The sequence below is a fragment of the Procambarus clarkii genome, chromosome 33, assembly GCF_040958095.1.
Source record: "Procambarus clarkii isolate CNS0578487 chromosome 33, FALCON_Pclarkii_2.0, whole genome shotgun sequence".
NCBI classification, from domain to species: domain Eukaryota; kingdom Metazoa; phylum Arthropoda; class Malacostraca; order Decapoda; family Cambaridae; genus Procambarus; species Procambarus clarkii.
In genome coordinates this window covers 12,297,019-12,315,880 of record NC_091182.1, presented here as the reverse complement: position 1 = coordinate 12,315,880, position 18,862 = coordinate 12,297,019, and the positions used below count along the sequence as shown (strand labels likewise).

The 18,862-nt window shown below is 45.2% G+C and overlaps 1 long non-coding RNA gene and 1 pseudogene across 1 annotated transcript in view; one reads left to right on the top strand and one right to left on the bottom strand.

Moving 5' to 3' along the window:
• The window catches only part of LOC138370856 (uncharacterized), a 64,906-nt gene extending 46,552 nt beyond the window's left edge, over positions 1-18,354 (bottom strand). Inside the window, exons 1-2 of the long non-coding RNA XR_011230230.1 lie at positions 18,213-18,354; positions 16,993-17,078 (exon numbers count right to left, since the gene is read on the bottom strand). This is a non-coding gene — a long non-coding RNA (uncharacterized lncRNA). The remainder of the gene's footprint in view (positions 1-16,992; positions 17,079-18,212) is intronic.
• Positions 4,435-5,262, top strand: LOC138370661 (tRNA (guanine-N(7)-)-methyltransferase-like; annotated as a pseudogene).
• Positions 18,355-18,862: the final 508 nt, after the last annotated feature.

Sequence of the window (18,862 nt, the reverse complement as noted above, 5' to 3'; positions counted from 1 at the left end):
TTAACATATTTAGGTACATCTGCATTTGTGCAGCTATCCTAGACAATATGAAGGAAGAGTACAGTGTGTCAAAAATTAGCTACGTGATGGTTAAATCCCCATCACACAGGATGGTTAGTCATTTGGGGCCACATGTGCAGTAGCCTGCACTGGCAAATTTTGGGTGCATTATTAGGATATCCTCAAGAACACGAGTGTGAATAAAGTTATTGCAAATCTCCAGGTACCTCATGCCAAAGGATCTGAATGGTCTGATAACTGGGCATTCGGTGATGTGTGCAAGATCATACCCCCAGTTCCTACTCACAGTTTGCATCTGGAGTGCTCAGGATTGGGAGATCTGTCACCTGTAGCCACCTGCCACAGGTAACCAACCCAACCTGATCCTGGCAACCACTGTGTCGCACAGTCTGGTGGACGTTTAGTACTGCACATAGGCATAGGTTTCAGTTTCAGATCTGAACAAAACTTTTTATACTGGTGCTTTCAGGTTGTTGGGAGTAATTTCTCTCCTATCAGACCCGAGTGTTTGGAACAATATAGTTTTGACAGCAGAGATGGTGATACCCAGGTCTAATTTAACTTCATCTTTGTTACACGCTATTTTGGCTGCCATGTCATTATGATGGCTTATATTTATGTGAGCATTATGATGGCTTATATTTGTGTGATGGTATCCATGCAAAGTAGATTCGAAACCCTTTACTCTGTGCAGCGATTAGGTCATTTAAAAGTGGTAGTATGAGGCTCTTGCCGTCGACCTTCCAGAAGTTTTTGATTGCTGGAAGACCAGACTTTGAATCACTAAATATTTTTCTTCCTCCGATGTTTTTTAATGTACTGGTAGCTAGTTCAAGTGCTGCTAGTTCTGCTTGTGTGGAGTACAGCCAGTTGTTTAACCGGACACCGACAGTGTGTGCATGTGTTATTTCTATAAAACATTTATGCTGCGGCAATCCGTCCAGTAGAAGATTGTACAGTACCGTCGGGGTAGACAATGCTCGTGAGATCTTAAGTTTTTTATGAAGGAGGCAATTGTTTCAAGTGTAACTTTTTTGAAAAGAGCAAGTTTCGCATTACCCTTCTTGGTGACTGGTGTGTATGACACCAGAATGGTGAGGTACAGATGAAGAGGAATATCGGAGACAAGTAGATTGAATGTAAAAGGAATGTCGAGTTTGATGAGATTGTAGGCATTTATGCTCAGCCATTAATCACAAAAGGCGTGAGTCTAAGTTGGCACCAGTCATTAGGGTGTTAACACTGAATAATGTCAGAGTAATGCAGGAGATGCAGGGTTTCTCATGACTAAGGCGAAAGTTAGGATGGCAAAAGGCCAAGGGCTGAGGAGGACTCCTCGAAGAGTTCCACTCATACAAGTGTTGCCTCGCACTTTGCCTTACAGCTTTACTAAAGCATGTGCGCCTGTGCCTAAGAGTCAATGTCGACAAAATAATTATAATTATATAATCAATGCAGTCCGATTCGCAATGTCTACTAGCGAAGTGGAGAATATGGAAGTCGATTCCATAGATAAGTTCTACTAAGACAGGTAACACCAACAGAAATTGATTCTGCATTGATTATTTATGCCGGTTTCTGGTGTTGTCTGAATGCATCTCTGCCATCCAGTATTTCGTTGTTGCTACATATCAAACTGCATCGATTGTTCATGTCTGTCTCTCTTGAATTACAAGATATCATTGATTCTGAGTGGCTACTGCTTCCTGCAGCTGCTTTTGTGGATCGTTATGGTCTGATGTCTTTTCTACCAGACTCTTATTGGTAGTCTCTCCATGTCATGTTTGTCCTCTTGTGCTCCGTCTTTTCTCATACTGTTGCTTATGTAACTGTGGTCTAATGCACGACCGTGTCTTATTACACGTGATTTATCGAGTCTTGTTGGGCGAGTCTGCGTTATCTGTAAGCACTTAATAATGGTCTTTAGCCATGATCTTCACAATGTTTCTCAGCTGGACCTCTAAAAATGTAAATCTTGTGTTGACTCAAAATAAGTGTATTTTGACCAATCCACACTAGAAAATGAAGGAACGACGACGTTTCGGTCCGTTTTGGATCATTCTCAAGTCGATTGTCTTAACAATCGACTTGAGAATGGTCCAAAACACACCTGAGTGTCGTCGTCCCTTCATTATCTAGTGTGTGGATTGGTCAAAATACTTCATTCCCGTTATTGTGAATCATCGCCTGCTAATTGTATTTTGTTACCATGTATTTCTGCAGTGTTTTTGTTTATTATCCTATTTGGAGTTGACTGAGTCGGGAAATTGTGTTCCGAGTACGCGTTTCTGTCGTGGCTGTACACGAGTGTTCCAGACGTTGGTGTTTGTGTATGTAGTGCTGGTCTGGTTATCCTGACCTCAGCTGTCTGTACCTTTTCTTTCCGTGTGGCTCAGGTTGTCCTCCATACACGATGTTTGCCACCATAACTTGGACATTTGGCTGCTGTGGTCTGGGTTGCCTTGTGCTTTGCTATAATGTCTTTGGTTGGATGCCTCAGGCTGTACACTCCACATATCTCCTCCTCGGTGCAGCGTGTTTGATGTAGGCCGTATTTCTGACATCTGAAGCCGCGCAGGGGTTCCGAGACGTATGGTCTCTGTACATTCTCCAACTTCCATGACCGAATGTTTCTGGCACATATCCCATGACGGTCACAAGAACCTGACGTGTAGCTGCTTTTGTATATTTTTGTGAGCCATCATTCTGCATTCAAGATTTGCTTGTGTTTTAGTATTAGATCTAGTGTTACGTCGACTGGGTATCCCAACAGCACGACTCGTGCGAGTCTTTCTGAAGGGTCCAGCTTGAGCAAGCACACAGATTTTCCTTGCAGGAATATTACCATTTCTAGATAAATTGCAGTCTTTTGGTCTGGTTGTCTCATTATAATTTATCCTTTTAGGTTGACTGAGATGGGAATTTTGAGCTCTGGGTGCCTCTTCCATTGCCGTTACTACTCCATATGTTATAGAAAAGTTGGCTGTGCATTATCTTGAATTTGGGAAAATGTGCCGAGTCTGACAGTGGATGGTGTATGACTGGTGTTATCCTCTCTAGGTTCATTATATCTGGTGTCTTGCTGGTAGAAATACTTTGTGTAGCCTTGATAGCAGTTTCCTTCTCTACTTGCTGTACCTCGGTGCACTGTCCCTCGTTGCCAGGAAAAGGCTTCCATTTCCCCTTTCTCCTGAACTTCTCCATGTCGTTTCCCCATAGTAAGGACAGATTTACTGCCCACCCTAATCTCAAAGTCACTCGTAGGTCTGGAGAAATTCATTTCACTCCAATGGAGGTCTAAAGTGATTTTAACATTGTAATCAGGGATACCAAACACCTAATTGAGCTGTTTGGTCTACCTTTCACAGGCAAGCTCAGTGCACCTTGTAAAATGCCCCTTTGTGGCACTACCCACAGGGTATTGCCTCGCCCTTCAGGGTATGACTAAGTGACCTGGTCAGTGGTAATGCCCTCACACAAAATAATAGGTCATGGGAGCTTAGCTACCAGACCACTGTGGTAACTGTGGGTCTCCTGCATAAGGTGCAAACAGCAAATAGTCAACAACTGTATTTATAAAAGAATTGCAGACGAAATCTTCAACGTTCCTTCCAAACAAGATATGATCTGAGTTTGGGTACTAATTGGTTGTTCCTCACAAAACAGCGAGGATTTGATCTCATAACTGCTCAAAGTCTGAAGTTTTCCATAGAACAAACCCGTGTGTGTCCTCTGCTGTACCAGTGGCGAGTCCCACGGCTTGTGATAGGCTCATCCTAGTAATGTAGGTCATTATGAGCTTTAGCCACAGCCTATAGTTCTTAGTTACCTCTACCTCTCGCCTGATGCTTCACTACTCGTAATTTGTATTATAGCTTCACTCAATTCTTAATGGATAGACCAAGTTATGGTATACTTTTATTAGCGTCTTGGCCTTGACACATACCAAACATCCATGATCCATCCCAATTATTAAAGATTCTAGAACATCATGTACTTCCGGCGGCACGCACTCCGGGCCCCCACGCACTCCGGGAGGCCCGACACACACATGCAGTCAACATGTTACATCAACAGCTGTGCAAGTTCACTTCCTCGTATCACTGGAGATTGCTGCGAACCCAAAATGTTTCGTCTGAGAACATTTAATACAAGAACATTAAGTCCAACAGATGCTATGTAGTGATTGTCTACAAGAAGACCTCATCCAGCAGACGACCCCGTCGTCATAACCTCGGAGAGCTCAAGAGGTTCCTGCTCATGCTAACACCGCCAAGTGATGAACATTCCTCGACATGAGCGCTATGTGATGAGCATTCATTCACATGAGCGCTATGTGATGAGCAACTGCAGCCATCGTGTTGGGTTTGAGTGTTATGAGTGGTGAGCCGGACTACGGTGCTCGGTGCTCACATGGCCACGTGTGCTCTTCGCCCCACAACCAACAACACTGCTCAAATAATGGAGAGAAAAAGGCCTCCAGAGACAACCTATTCTCCCTTGCCAAGCTCTCCAGTAATTCACTAAAAATGCCTAAATCACCACAGAAGAAAAATTATCGACTGTGTGCTCACTTCAACCCAATTACCGGACTGGAATTGGAATTACAATGGACCTGAGTCCATACTTTCCCCTAGTACTTGTCTGCAGACAGTACCAAGAAGGTGGAATTTGCTGACATTGGATATGGCTATGGAGGAGTGTTGGTTGTCCTTGCCCAGATTTTTCCTGACACGCTTATGTTAGGCATGGAAATACGGGTGAAGGTACCAGACTTTGTTGTTGACCGCATTCATAGCTTGAGAGATAAGAAGGATGTGCCTGGCGGATATCAAAATGTAGCTTGTATTCGTACTAATGCAATGAAGTACCTTCCAAATTTCTTTGAGAAAGGCCATTTAAGCAAAATGTTCCTGTTTCGTCATCCACACTTCAAAAGAGCCAAGCACAAATGGAGAATTATCAATGCATCACTCCTGGCAGTATATGGTTACGTTCTGCGTGAACGGGGGCCTTGTGTTCACTGACGGATGTGAAGGACCTTCATGAGTGGTTGGTTCATCATTTTACAGAACATCCTTTATTTATTCGTGTGGATGAGAATAATTTGGCTAATGATCCAGTGGCACAGTGCCTATTTGAGAGCACCAAGGAGGGTCAGAAGGTATCCCGCAATAGTGGAGACAAGTTCCTGGCTGTTTTGTCGCAGCATGTCAGATCCAGGACAACTTAGCATTTTGGAAGTGTGTGTACAGTAACAAACTGTATCAGACGACAGACGAGTGGGCGCCTGACAGCTGAGTGGACAGCGCTTCGGATTCGTAGTCCTGAGGTTCCGGGTTCGATCCCCGGGGCGGCGGAGACATATGGGCAAAAAGTTTTTCACTCTGATGTCCCCTGTTACCTAGCAGTAAATAGGTACCTGGGAGGAAGACAGCTGCTACGGGCTGCTTCATGGGTGTGTGTAACAAAAGGGAGGCCTGGTCGAGGACCGGGCCGCGGGGACGCTAAGCCCCAAAATCATCTCAAGATAACCTCAAGAGAAGAGTAGCGAGGGCAGCCAAGTAACATTCTTACACATGTCCCCCACTGTGTACACTACCAACAATCTCTAGCAGCTTCACGCCCCAGTACTACAGGTACACCTGTCCACCACTGTGTACACCACCAACAATCTCTAGCAGCTTCACGCCCCAGTACTACAGGTACACATGTCCACCACTGTGTACACTACCAACAATCTCTAGCAGCTTCACGCCCCAGTACTACAGGTACACATGTCCACCACTGTGCACACCACCAACAATCTCTAGTAGCTTCACGCCTCAGTACTACAGGTACACATGTCCACCACTGTGTACACCACCAACAATTTCTAGCAGCTTCACGCCCCAGTACTACAGGTACACATGTCCACCACTGTGTACACCACCAACAATCTCTAGCAGCTTCACGCCTCAGTACTACAGGTATAAACGTTACCATCATCCTCCTGGTGGTTCCTGAACCTCAGGCAGCTGTAAGTGCTTGACCGCAGTGGTCACCCATCTGTGGTCACAGCCACCATCTTGTGTAAATAAGGTCACCTGGGTGTGGTCACAGCCACCATCTTGTGTAAATAAGGTCACCTGGGTGTGGTCACAGCCACCATCTTGTGTAAATAAGGTCACCTGGGTGTGGTCACAGCCACCATCTTGTGTAAATAAGGTCACCTGGGTGTGGTCACAGCCACCATCTTGTGTAAATAAGGTCACCTGGATGTGGATTTGATTTTCACGAACTTATTATTTGTGTGTTGAATTGTCTTCCACTGACGTGTCCATGTCCACAGCCTTTAGCCTGTCAGTGCCAGAACAGGTGAAGGCCGAGTCTTGGAGACGAAGATTACCTGACCATCCCTGGCGTGTCCAGCACTGGGCGAGGTGTCCTCAGGTGAGTGGGTAAGTATAGCGGAAATATCTTATTTAACAACTCACTTTTCAACACTTTGTAGAGATTATTTAATGTATCAACTATGCATAACAAAGAACAATTATCTTGATTGGAACGTGTCTAAATCTTTGAAATTTGGGGAGTGAGAAGCCATACTTTTGAGGCAGGTCAAAGGGATAAGGAAAGATTTCCCTCGAGAGGGTTGAGTACCCATCCAGTTGTATTATGTGCCTCTGATATACAGATCAATCGCAGCATAATGCATTATGCTTAATACACTGGATGACGAACATGTGACTTATGTTAGGTTGATTAACGATCCAACACAACCTTGCAGGTTAGGTTGGGTTGGTTCGTTATTGCAAGATTCTCAACTAATTAAAAAATAAACATTGGGGCTATCACTATAGGTCAGTGTTAGAGGAGCTGGTAGGCGGTGGACAATGGTGTGACCCGTTAGATGAATGGTGGATTAACAAGGAGATGGTTCACTGGTAGATGAATGGTGGATAAACAGGACGATGGATCACTGGTAGATGAATGGTGCATTAATAGGACGATGGATAACTGGTAGATGAATGGTGGAATAACAATACTGTTAGATCAATGATCTTTAAGAGGGGGCACCGAGGGATAATGGTGTTTATATCACACAATTCGTTCCTGTACACAATAAGACTATTTAGGTTAGGTCAGGACAGTGATGCATCGACATTATTTACACGGTAAATGTGTAGTGGGAGGAGGCGGTTCAGACAGTCGGGACAGTCGGCCGACGAACGGAAGGGCAGACAAGTCGGGACAGTCGGCCGACGAACGGAAGGGCAGACAAGTCGGCCGACGAACGGAAGGGCAGACAAGTCGGCCGACGAACGGAAGGGCAGACAAGTCGGCCGACGAACGGAAGGGCAGACAAGTCGGCCGACGAACGGAAGGGCAGACAAGTCGGCCGACGAACGGAAGGGCAGACAAGTCGGCCGACGAACGGAAGGGCAGACAAGTCGGCCGACGAACGGAAGGGCAGACAAGTCGGCCGACGAACGGAAGGGCAGACAAGTCGGCCGACGAACGGAAGGGCAGACAAGTCGGCCGACGAACGGAAGGGCAGACAAGTCGGCCGACGAACGGAAGGGCAGACAAGTCGGCCGACGAACGGAAGGGCAGACAAGTCGGCCGACGAACGGAAGGGCAGACAAGTCGGCCGACGAACGGAAGGGCAGACAAGTCGGCCGACGAACGGAAGGGCAGACAAGTCGGCCGACGAACGGAAGGGCAGACAAGTCGGCCGACGAACGGAAGGGCAGACAAGTCGGCCGACGAACGGAAGGGCAGACAAGTCGGCCGACGAACGGAAGGGCAGACAAGTCGGCCGACGAACGGAAGGGCAGACAAGTCGGCCGACGAACGGAAGGGCAGACAAGTCGGCCGACGAACGGAAGGGCAGACAAGTCGGCCGACGAACGGAAGGGCAGACAAGTCGGCCGACGAACGGAAGGGCAGACAAGTCGGCCGACGAACGGAAGGGCAGACAAGTCGGCCGACGAACGGAAGGGCAGACAAGTCGGCCGACGAACGGAAGGGCAGACAAGTCGGCCGACGAACGGAAGGGCAGACAAGTCGGCCGACGAACGGAAGGGCAGACAAGTCGGCCGACGAACGGAAGGGCAGACAAGTCGGCCGACGAACGGAAGGGCAGACAAGTCGGCCGACGAACGGAAGGGCAGACAAGTCGGCCGACGAACGGAAGGGCAGACAAGTCGGCCGACGAACGGAAGGGCAGACAAGTCGGCCGACAAACGGAAGGGCAGACAAGTCGGCCGACAAACGGAAGGGCAGACAAGTCGGCCGACGAACGGAAGGGCAGACAAGTCGGCCGACGAACGGAAGGGCAGACAAGTCGGCCGACGAACGGAAGGGCAGACAAGTCGGCCGACGAACGGAAGGGCAGACAAGTCACCACAGTCGGCCGACGAACGGAAGGGCAGACAAGTCACCACAGTCGGCCGACGGACGGAAGGGCAGACAGTCACCACAGTCGGCCGACGAACGGAAGGGCAGACAGTCACCACAGTCGGCCGACGAACGGAAGGGCAGACAGTCACCACAGTCGGCCGACGAATGGAAGGGCAGACAGTCACCACAGTCGGCCGACGAACGGAAGGGCAGACAGTCACCACAGTCGGCCGACGAACGGAAGGGCAGACAGTCACCACAGTCAGCCGACGAACGGAAGGGCAGACAGTCACCACAGTCAGCCGACGAACGGAAGGGCAGACAGTCACCACAGTCAGCCGACGAACGGAAGGGCAGACAGTCACCACAGTCAGCCGACGAACGGAAGGGCAGACAGTCACGACTGGGTGTTACTCTTGTACGGGAAGTAATCATTGCTAACAGGTATTGTATCTCACACTCCCTAAACCTTCCTTCATGCTGACACTAACCTGGTAATGCTTATCTTCTCGCTAAACCTTAATGGCTTCACACAATCTACGTTAAATGTTCCTTGAAGCGACCTTGAAAAATGTTTTTTTCCTCTGTGAATCCTTATTTGCCTAATTCCTGCAAAGGGGCCTGACGGCTGAGTGGACAGCTTTTATTATTCCTAATCTTAAGGTTCCGAGTTCAATCCCCGCTGGAGGCGGAAACAAATGGGTAGCGTTTCTTTCACCCTGATTATCCTGTCTTTGATTACCCAGAGCCGAGGTTCGAATCCTGCTCACAAGCACCTAATTTTCTCATTGATACATCACATTAATGTGATTTCTTGGAGCCTTCAGACCCATCTCTGACATCCTGTAAGTTTAAAGTTCTTGAAAACATTATACACGACAGGCTAATGATTCAAATTAGATTCCAACTTGCTCCTAGTCTGTATGGTTTACTTCCTGGAAGAAGCATTCAGACTTGCTTTACTGAATATTTTATTTGACAGGGACCATGTTCTCGGGCGACATTTATTGACCTCCAAACTGCTTTTGATTCATCAAAAAGGGGAATTAATCTTAGAACAATTAACCTCTTTTGGAGATAATGTTATACTTGACATACCTCAAGGGGTACCCTTGTATCACAACTGCCTCGGTTCTTTCAAGGGGGCTCATAAGTAAACTTTCTGCACCATTTGAGTCGAGTTCGTCGCAAGGAGGCGTGCTTAGCCCATCATTGTTCAATGTGCTAAAACACCAAATAAACTGATAATCCCACACTAGCTGATGAAGCTGTCATCTGTTATGTCTGACATTTGTATTGTTTCGAATACCCAAACAAGACTGCAAGCTCTACGCGATTCACTCGCTGCTAAAAGCATCGAATTCAGTTTTGTATATAATTTAATCCATCGCTCTTTTTCCCTAAAATGAATCATATCCCTCAAGCTTTCAAAGTCAACAACCAAAACAAATATAGGCAGCACAAATATCTTTGAGTAGGTATCAGTGACAATGTAAACGACCTTCAACTTAGGTTAAAAGACAAATCACTGAAAATACTTTCTGGTAAGAAAATTGGTATTAATGTTAAATATGGTAGACTATTCAACACTTGTTAGTTGATTGCATTTATCTTCCAATGTGTTCAAACAGGCGAGGAAGTAATACATAATGAAGCCATGAGGGTAATTCTTGGTACCCCAAGATGCACATGAATCATTAACTTGAGGGAAGAACTGAAGCTTCCAACTATACTAGAGAATCATACAAGTCAACTCAACCTTTTCCCTTAAAGTCATGAGACCCTACATCTCCAGCCTTGCTCGGAGACAAAGTATTCTGTACCGTTAACACCGTATTAAGTGGTGCAACATACCAACTCACTCCTTGTATGATAAATGACCGAGTAAAATCCCAACAATCTAATCAAACTGAACATTCCTTATAAATGCAATATACCTGCAACTGATATTCCTCTTCATCTGTTCCCACAATTCAAGTACCATACACACCTGCCACTAAGAAAGGTAGTGAGAATCTGCTCTTTCCAAAGTTGTCACACTATAAATAATTGCCTCTCGTCATAACTTTCAAGATCCCATGAGTACTGTCTACACCGATGACCCAGTCCAATCATCTACAGGACGGACTGCAGCAGTATGCAGGTACAGGAACAATACTTCCACACAGTAAGTGCCAGGTTAAACAACTGGCTGACCTCTGTACAAACTGCTGCTGCACTACAACTAGCTCTCAGTATATATAAAGTCACAGGAGGTGGTGACAATTGTGTTTCAAAGTCTGCTCTTCAAAACTTTTCCAGCATGATCGACAGTAAGAGCTTCATAATTGCACTTATAAATAGTCGCAGAATAAAGGGTTCAGATTCTCATGTATGGATACCATCTCACAAATATAACCCACCATAATGACTGACTGTAGCCAAATTTGCGTGTAACAAGGAGAAGTTGAATTAGACCTAGGTGTCCATCTCTTGTCAAGACTATATTGTTTAACACTGGTATAAGAGAAATTACCGACTCCCAACGGTCTGAAAACACCAGCATATAAACCTGTGATTTATTTAGATCAGAAACCTATGTATATGGGCAGCACAAAACGTTCCCAAGACTGGGCGACTCTACTGAAAATCAGAGTCAGGACAAACCGACCTGCATAAGACATTAACATACTGAGAAGCTGCACATTTACCACACAATATATCATAACACTTGACAAACTGAAAAGGCCATTGACACACTGGCTTGACTACTAGAAGTAAATTATGAATGACCTACGTCCGATAAAATACTTCTTTAACAACTACAAAATAAAAGATTCCTCTAACAATACACTGACTATTTGGACCCTAATGCTGGAGTGCCACAAGGCTGTGTACTCGCGCCAACATTACACCTCACACTACAGAGGGAAGGAAGGGGAGGAGTCGCGGCCCTGCTGATAAAGGATTAGGGTTTCCAGGAGATTGATATCCCAGGCTGCGAGGAGTTCAGAGACTACATAACAGTCACCATGACGATGGCAGGACCAAAGACAGTAGCTGTGATATATAACCCTCCATTAAATGACAACCATTGCAGTTCCTACCATAACTGAAAGGTCAGACTGTCGCCTGTTAAAAATAGATTCCGACTTCCAATCATAGGGACTCCATCCATTGAAAGATACAAGAACCATATGGTGGCACAGCGAGCGAGCTAAACTATTGGACATGACAAACGTTTTAATCCAACATGTAATCAACACGTAATGATTAACCAGCTTGACTTTACCTCGAATTCACTGAACGATTCACATGCATGGGAAATAAAGTTCGAAGACCCATGGGAATGAGTGAACACTGTCTTTACATTTAAATATATGGTGAAAGAAGGGATAATTTGCTCAGGGAAGGGACCAGAAAGCCAAAGCCTGCAATATCTAAATTGAAATTACAAGGAAACAAAATTTATAATATAAACACAGGTAGCAAAGCTCAAAATGTAAGACTGCACAGACATTATTGATTACATCACCCAGAAGAGCAAGGAGGTGGCACAAGTTTGTCCTGGTATGAGAGAAAGGATTTTTACTTGTGTTAAGTTGGGTGAGTGAGTATGACCAGATGTATATCAGCGTAGAATCTACAGGAGTGCACATCCATCCGTGCACTCTCCTGTATTCTCTGGTCTGGGACCAAGGTCTGCCTTGCTGGGTTTCTATGGGCTGGACTTTGGCTGGGCTGGCCAAGGATATTGCAAGAGTTGTTGCACGCCCAGATCACCAGAGGAGACTATGCAAGTCATCAGTGGCACTCAGTTGTTCCAATCATAGGGAGAGAACGTAGAGGGTTAGTTTCGTGCACCCAGGTCTGAAGGGTTCACTCACACTAAGGCAGGTCTAACCTTCCTTGTTACTAGTCCACGACACCATGAAACCTTGACATTACTTTATGGAATTGTCATTTGTCACGGTAAAATCTCTAGGAACAGATTCGGCCTACTCCATTATCACCTATTCTACTCATTCATGTCTATTTAATCAAGAACTGCAGCCAAGAACCACTACTACTTCCAGACGTCTAGACAATACCACCAGTCTACCTACCCCATCGACCCTCACCCCACCTTGCACCTGGGTTGCTGGGAGACCACGCCTTCCGAAACAAGCAGTTTTATAGTTAAAGAAGTCACCAGCGCCATCTGCCCGGCTGATATTCTGTATAAATTGGGCGTTCTTGCTCAACATTAGTTAGATTACTCCTGTGTGCTCAACTGAGTAGACCTGTTAACATTGTGTGGTAACGGATTTAGTCAGTCTAGCCCATAGTATTCTGCACCATATTTTGCACCTTAACGTAACGTAAATTTGATTGTTCATCCTGTTTTGCACACTTTGTATTAGAGCCAAGCCTGGATATTTTTGTAATTTGTTTAATTTATTTTTAAAGTAAATTATTTTTTAAATGTTTTTTTTTCTCTCTGCTTTATCCTACAGTTTACCTAACTGAAGACACCTTTGCAGTTTATTTTTTGTTTTTTTTAATATTTTGTGACTGGTATTAGAGACTGCACGACCACCAACGTTTCCCGTCACATTCGTTTACGCATCTGTCTGCTATTCGTCTATTAGGTCATGGATTTTTTTTTCACAGCCAGGATTGTGCAGCAAGCACTACTGACAGAACACATCAATAGCATCAGCTGAGAGAAAACATGAAACCAGGAAGTCTGTTCTATCCTTGTTTGTATGTGATAATGATGGAACTAGTACTCTGAGCAGACCTAGATGAATTGTGGACTTTGACTAAGGATTTCAAAGAGTACACAGGACTATGATTCCTACAGCAGGCACCCAGAACACGGCAGAAAAATTATATTTCTGTCGATTGAAAGAATAAAAGATTGAATAAAAGATTCTGTCGATTGAACAGAAATAATGCATATGGCAAACAAGCTGGAGACAACGATAGGCACAGACAGAGGCTAAGAGGAGGAGACGCCTGGTCACCAGGACCAGTTACACTACAAAGCAGCTATAGCTGTAACAGACCATGTAATGTCCTGCGGGTATTTGGTAACAGGGGCCACCCTCTCCCCCAGAGAAGGCTGTGGCCCCCCAGAATAGGAACCAGGTCAACTGATTCAATAATGTTTGACAACCCATGGAATGACCGCCAATTGTAACATTGGCCTCAGAGGGGCATTACATTTTTGAAGGCTCACTACGAAAAAAGGAATGAGAGATACGAGAGCTACACAAGAGACAACGACAATGGGTACAACGGAGAAGAGATATTGGTACAACAAAATGAGGTAAAGTCCCATACAAAAGATTTGGTTCTTTAGAAGATTCTCTGGTGGAAGTGTTACGACCTGGTTGGTCTATGTGATAAGCAGTATATAATAAATACATAAAAAATATTGTTATACAATTAGTATACGGTGCATATTTAGGCATTGGTTAGGTTAGGTGTTTAGGTTATGTTGGCGATTATTTGTATTTGTAGTACGTGGGTGAAGCATTTACAGCATTGTGGTTCAAACAAATGTCGTCAACGAATCAGTGTTAAAGATATGTTTGAACGTCATCAGTTGTGACCTATCTGATCAACCAGGCTGTGATACCAGATCAACCAAGCTGTGATTCGTACGGCAAGACTGCGAGCAGCCGCGTCCAAGGGGCTGGTTTACGAGTCCAGCCACCAGGAGGCCTGGTCGATGACCGGGCCGCGGTGATGCTAAGCCCCGAAAACACCTCAAGGCGAGACATTTAAAAACAGGTTTTTCATTCATAAACCTTGGGGGCGGGGGGTTTGTTACGAACCCGGATCCAGCGTCCGAGTCGGGAGCAGTGACAACCACGCCATCTGTGGGTCAGCTCCCGAAACCCCCGCCAAACGGACGACGACACCTGGTGAGGACAGCGTGTACTGGCCTCGAGGACCAGTTTCCAGTCTGGTTCCGCGCTCAACACCGCCGCTCCTGACCTCTGGTGAGGTGGTGCTCAGACTACAACGCCATCTATGGAGTGGATATGTCGGGCGTTTGTGTCTGAGCCTGTAAGTGTGGTGTTTTAGTGTCCCTGTTATTGATGACGTGTCTGCTTACAGAGCCGACCTGGGACCACTGTGATGGAAGTGGAGTCAGTCTACCCGAGGCAGCCAGTCTCCATACTGTGAAGTTTGCTGCAGCTGTTGTGATGTCGTCCCCCCGGAAGAACACTGTGGTGTGTTAAGCCTGCCAGTGGAGTGGCAGTGAAAGGATTTACCCGGGACCGACTGTTGGAGACTATCATCCACTGGGGTATTGAGGACAGGAGGGTGATTTGTGATATCACACGAGACTCCTGTCTAGGGCGTACCCCTTAAATCGTTCGTGGAGTGGCCGTACCAGCCTTGGTGGCTCAGTACCTGCCAGCAGACCAGCTGGACGTGTGGTTGACGGCCTCCACGACGGTGCCCCCAGTGGACCTGTGTTGTGGCTGACCTGTGGCCAGGGTAGGCTCGGCATTCTCAGAGGACACGTCTTGAGGCCACGAAGAAAGCACCGCGGACTCAGCACCTAGCTTCTTGATCAAGAGTCTTCAGCAGAAGACTAGATTGTGCATGATCCCCTTTGTAAAGTGTTAATACCCCTCCCCCTTGTGTACTCTTTTATTTTATATATTTAAATGGTGATGGTACTAATTATAATATTAAGTTCTTAGCTTTCTTTCCATACTCCCTTTAAGTTACTTGCGTCACGGATCGCATCCCTTGAAAGCCTCTACTGGCTTGGGGTCGGATATATATCTTCCTCTAACGACATCAGAGTAAGAACCCCGTTGCGTCCCGAGAGGGCCGTAACAGGGTTAGCAGGTGTATGGAATGTACTTTAGCCTTTGTTTACGAGGACGAGCTTTTACACTTTACTCAATAGATCATGTGCAAACTTCTCAGTGCCTAGCTGGCGACCTCTATTAGAATTCGAAAGCTCTAACTTTCACTTCACGTACTAATAATATATAAGTAATAGCCAACAGAATCTTAACACCTAATCTAACCTACCCCCTAACTTTACATTGAAATTTATATTATAATATTAACGCATGGCAACCAATTGTTTACCCAATGTTAAACCGGATGAATACATTTGACCGTGAGCTAACGAGAGGGGGGGGGGTACGGTCACCACTAATGAGCCTGGCCTGAGGATGGGGATGCTGGAAACGAGCATTTGACCTTTGTCGAAAGAGGTTGGTTTACTACAGTTTACTGCAGTTCAACCCATCCATGAATGGGCTAAGTTCATCCAGACCTGAAATTTACCATTTGGAGGAGCTGCCTTTCCTAGGTACCTGCGTATGTATATATATAGATGGAGAAAGAGGCCCATAAAGGTTTATTACAAAGTCTGAAACCTTCACGTTTATAAACATCCTGCCACCCGGTTTCTCTCTCAAGAGATCTACCCTTCTCCATGGGAACCCGAGTCAAAGGTATAACTAGTGATCAGAGTAATCTGGAGAAAGGCTTGGAGGAGCTCTGGGGCAGTCAAGTGACTGCCCAGAATCTCTAATAGGAAAAGCTGCCAAGAAACTGGCCCCTCTCCAGTGACAACATTTTGTACGGGAACACACACCCAATCTATAGAGGAAGGTTCTACCCAAGTTACTCATTCCGACAACTTCAGGAAGCATCCGAAAGGAAGTTAACACGCTCTAGTCTTGGATGAAGGAAACCTTCGGTAAACATCCGGCCTGGAACTCGCTTCCTTCGGAGCCTTTTTTGTTAGCTTGGACAAAGGGAACATCCCCCAGTGACATTAGTATGCTTCATTCCCAGCAAAACCATAGACCCCTTGAGTAGTCTGGTGTCCCTGCTTTAAAACCTTTTATCCTGTGGTCATAGGAGCTCTGCCAATTATATAGTCTCTTCTCGCAATTATGAGGGACACTTAGCACTAACAACAAACCAGGTAAACTACGTTACACAGTTCTGGAGACCCAGAAACGTTTACCTATAACACTTCACAGAGCCTGCCACCTGACCACAATATCTGTTGATCTGTAGAATTGCTGCAGCGTTCCAGAGCTACCAATACCTTGTACAAGATGCGGATGATGGCCACGTAGCTGCCAAGTGGTCAGCCTCCCGAAACTGTCCCCGACGGTATATTCAGCTTGTTAGGTTTTGCCCCGACACTTTACCCTCATTCTACAACTTTCCTCTCACAGGACAGTCTTCTAACCCCAGCTGAGGCATCACCCTCTTGGGTAATTTTTGTCTATAATTGATTCGACTGGTGGGATAGAAGAGGCTGACAGAAGGATGGATGGAGAGGGGAGGCAAGAGAATTGAAATGTACCCAAAAATGTTAGATTAACATTAACCATGTTACACTACCTACCACTAAATGGTCAAATTACTGGCCAAAAAAATGGTTTACCACTTAAGTGGTTGATGCACAAATTACATTAGACTATACCTATTACAAGATCACTGCTTCATGGTATAGCGAGTTAAATGATTAAAATTATTAAACACTTCACTTATTGTTCTTGTGGGACCATTATGACCACTGCAATTCAAGAGAAGTTTTTCAAAGTAACTTTAATCCCTCCATACCTGCAGTGCCGTTGTGCGAGACCAATTTCTTGGGTCTGGTTGACCATTACTGCAGTGCCGTTGTACTGATGCACTCTTACATATATCTGAAATTACAAATAATAAATACCTCAAAATAATAAAATGAACACATCTTCATGTAAAGTTTGAGAAATATCCCGCTAAACAATCTATCAGGTCAGACTTTGGTTGATCTAAAAAGCCGACTTACCACAATGGCGAAACCCAACCTCAGACTTGACTCATCCACAGACCGTTCTCAACAACGGCCAAGTGGTCGTTAACCCGGGCAGCCAATCATGACCGTTCTTAACAACAGCCAAGTGGTCGTTAACCCGGCAGCCAAACATGATCGTTCTCAACAACGGCCAAGTGATCGTTAAACCGGGAGCCAAACATGACCGTGAAGAACGCTTCACACATAACTTGTCCTCAATCTATGCTCCTCCGTGCCCTGACCCACAACAGTTCATACATTTTAACACTAGATTCATTTAAAATAGTTTTTCATACGTGAACTATTATTAACTATTTTTATACATAGTTATTTATTACGCGAGGGAGACTGGTTGGAATACACTCAGGAGCTACAATGTCCAACAACTATCAGACCTATACACTATATAAATATACATTAATATTTACTTGTATTGGACAAAATATGGTGCTTAGTTACACAGGAGGTTAATGTTAATTATGGCGTCTCTGGTGTTGGCTGCAGCGTGGACAACACTGAGTCAGGATGGCTAGTTGCATTCACATAGGATGGACGAGGGGGGGGGGGTGAAGAGTAACACTTGCTAAATTAAAAGTCTTTGGTCCGAATTTCAAAGCCTGAAGTCTGATAATTCTCAAGAAACACCTTGTAACTGCCAGAATTAAATTATAATTGTAAACTTTTTCCACCTGCTTTTGGTCGAAGGTTCAATTTCACTATAAAGTTAACACTCACGCCGCTGTTATGGAACAGTTAATCACGTAGCAGTCGTTTAGAATTTAATTTTGTTTTAATAAGCTTCATGAAAAGTCTTGAGCAAGGTAAAAGGTTCTACTAATAGACAAAGGTATATTACACTATCATATTTACTAACAAATAAACCAGAGCTAATTGAATTATTTTGAATAAAGTTTTATAGCCATGCTTATTTAGAAAATCATCAATATTGTTCTACCAACAGAAAACAATGTGATAAAATAACTAAACATCTAGAGTAACTTGCCTGTAAGCCTGGTGCAGGTAATTTCATCTACAGGATTGTTCAGGGGACTAATTAGTAACACTAGTGAGGCGGGCGGTGAGCAGCACCTCTCCCCACGACGTCCCGCACCACACTGCCCGCCGCGCCTTTTGACTACCTTGGCCTGATGGGTCAACTACCTGTGACGTCATTCACCTCACCTCACATGAGGCCGCCTCACATTCCAATAATTCACAAGTAACAAGTCACTTCAACAATATTAAGATAGTTTATTTCTATTAATGTGAAGAATGAGCAAGTGTGAGTATGTATTAAGGGTACATACATCACTACTGGACATTAAACCCACTACCACACTCACCTAGTAGCTTGGAGGCTCCATAACGCCTTCTGTAACTGTTATGTTGGGGTCTAGGCCAGGTACAGCAACCAGTTATAGTGTTCAGCCGTGTGTGTGAGTGTGTGTGTGTGTGTGCGTGTGCGTGTGCGTGTGTGTGTGTGTGCGCGCGTGTGTGTGTGTGTATACACACTCACCTATTTGTACTGACCTATTTGTGCTTGCAGGATCGAGCATTGACTCGTGGATCCCGCCTTTCCAGCTATCGGTTGTTTACAGCAATGACTCCTGTCCCATTTCACTATCATACCTAGTTTTAAAAGTATGAATAGTA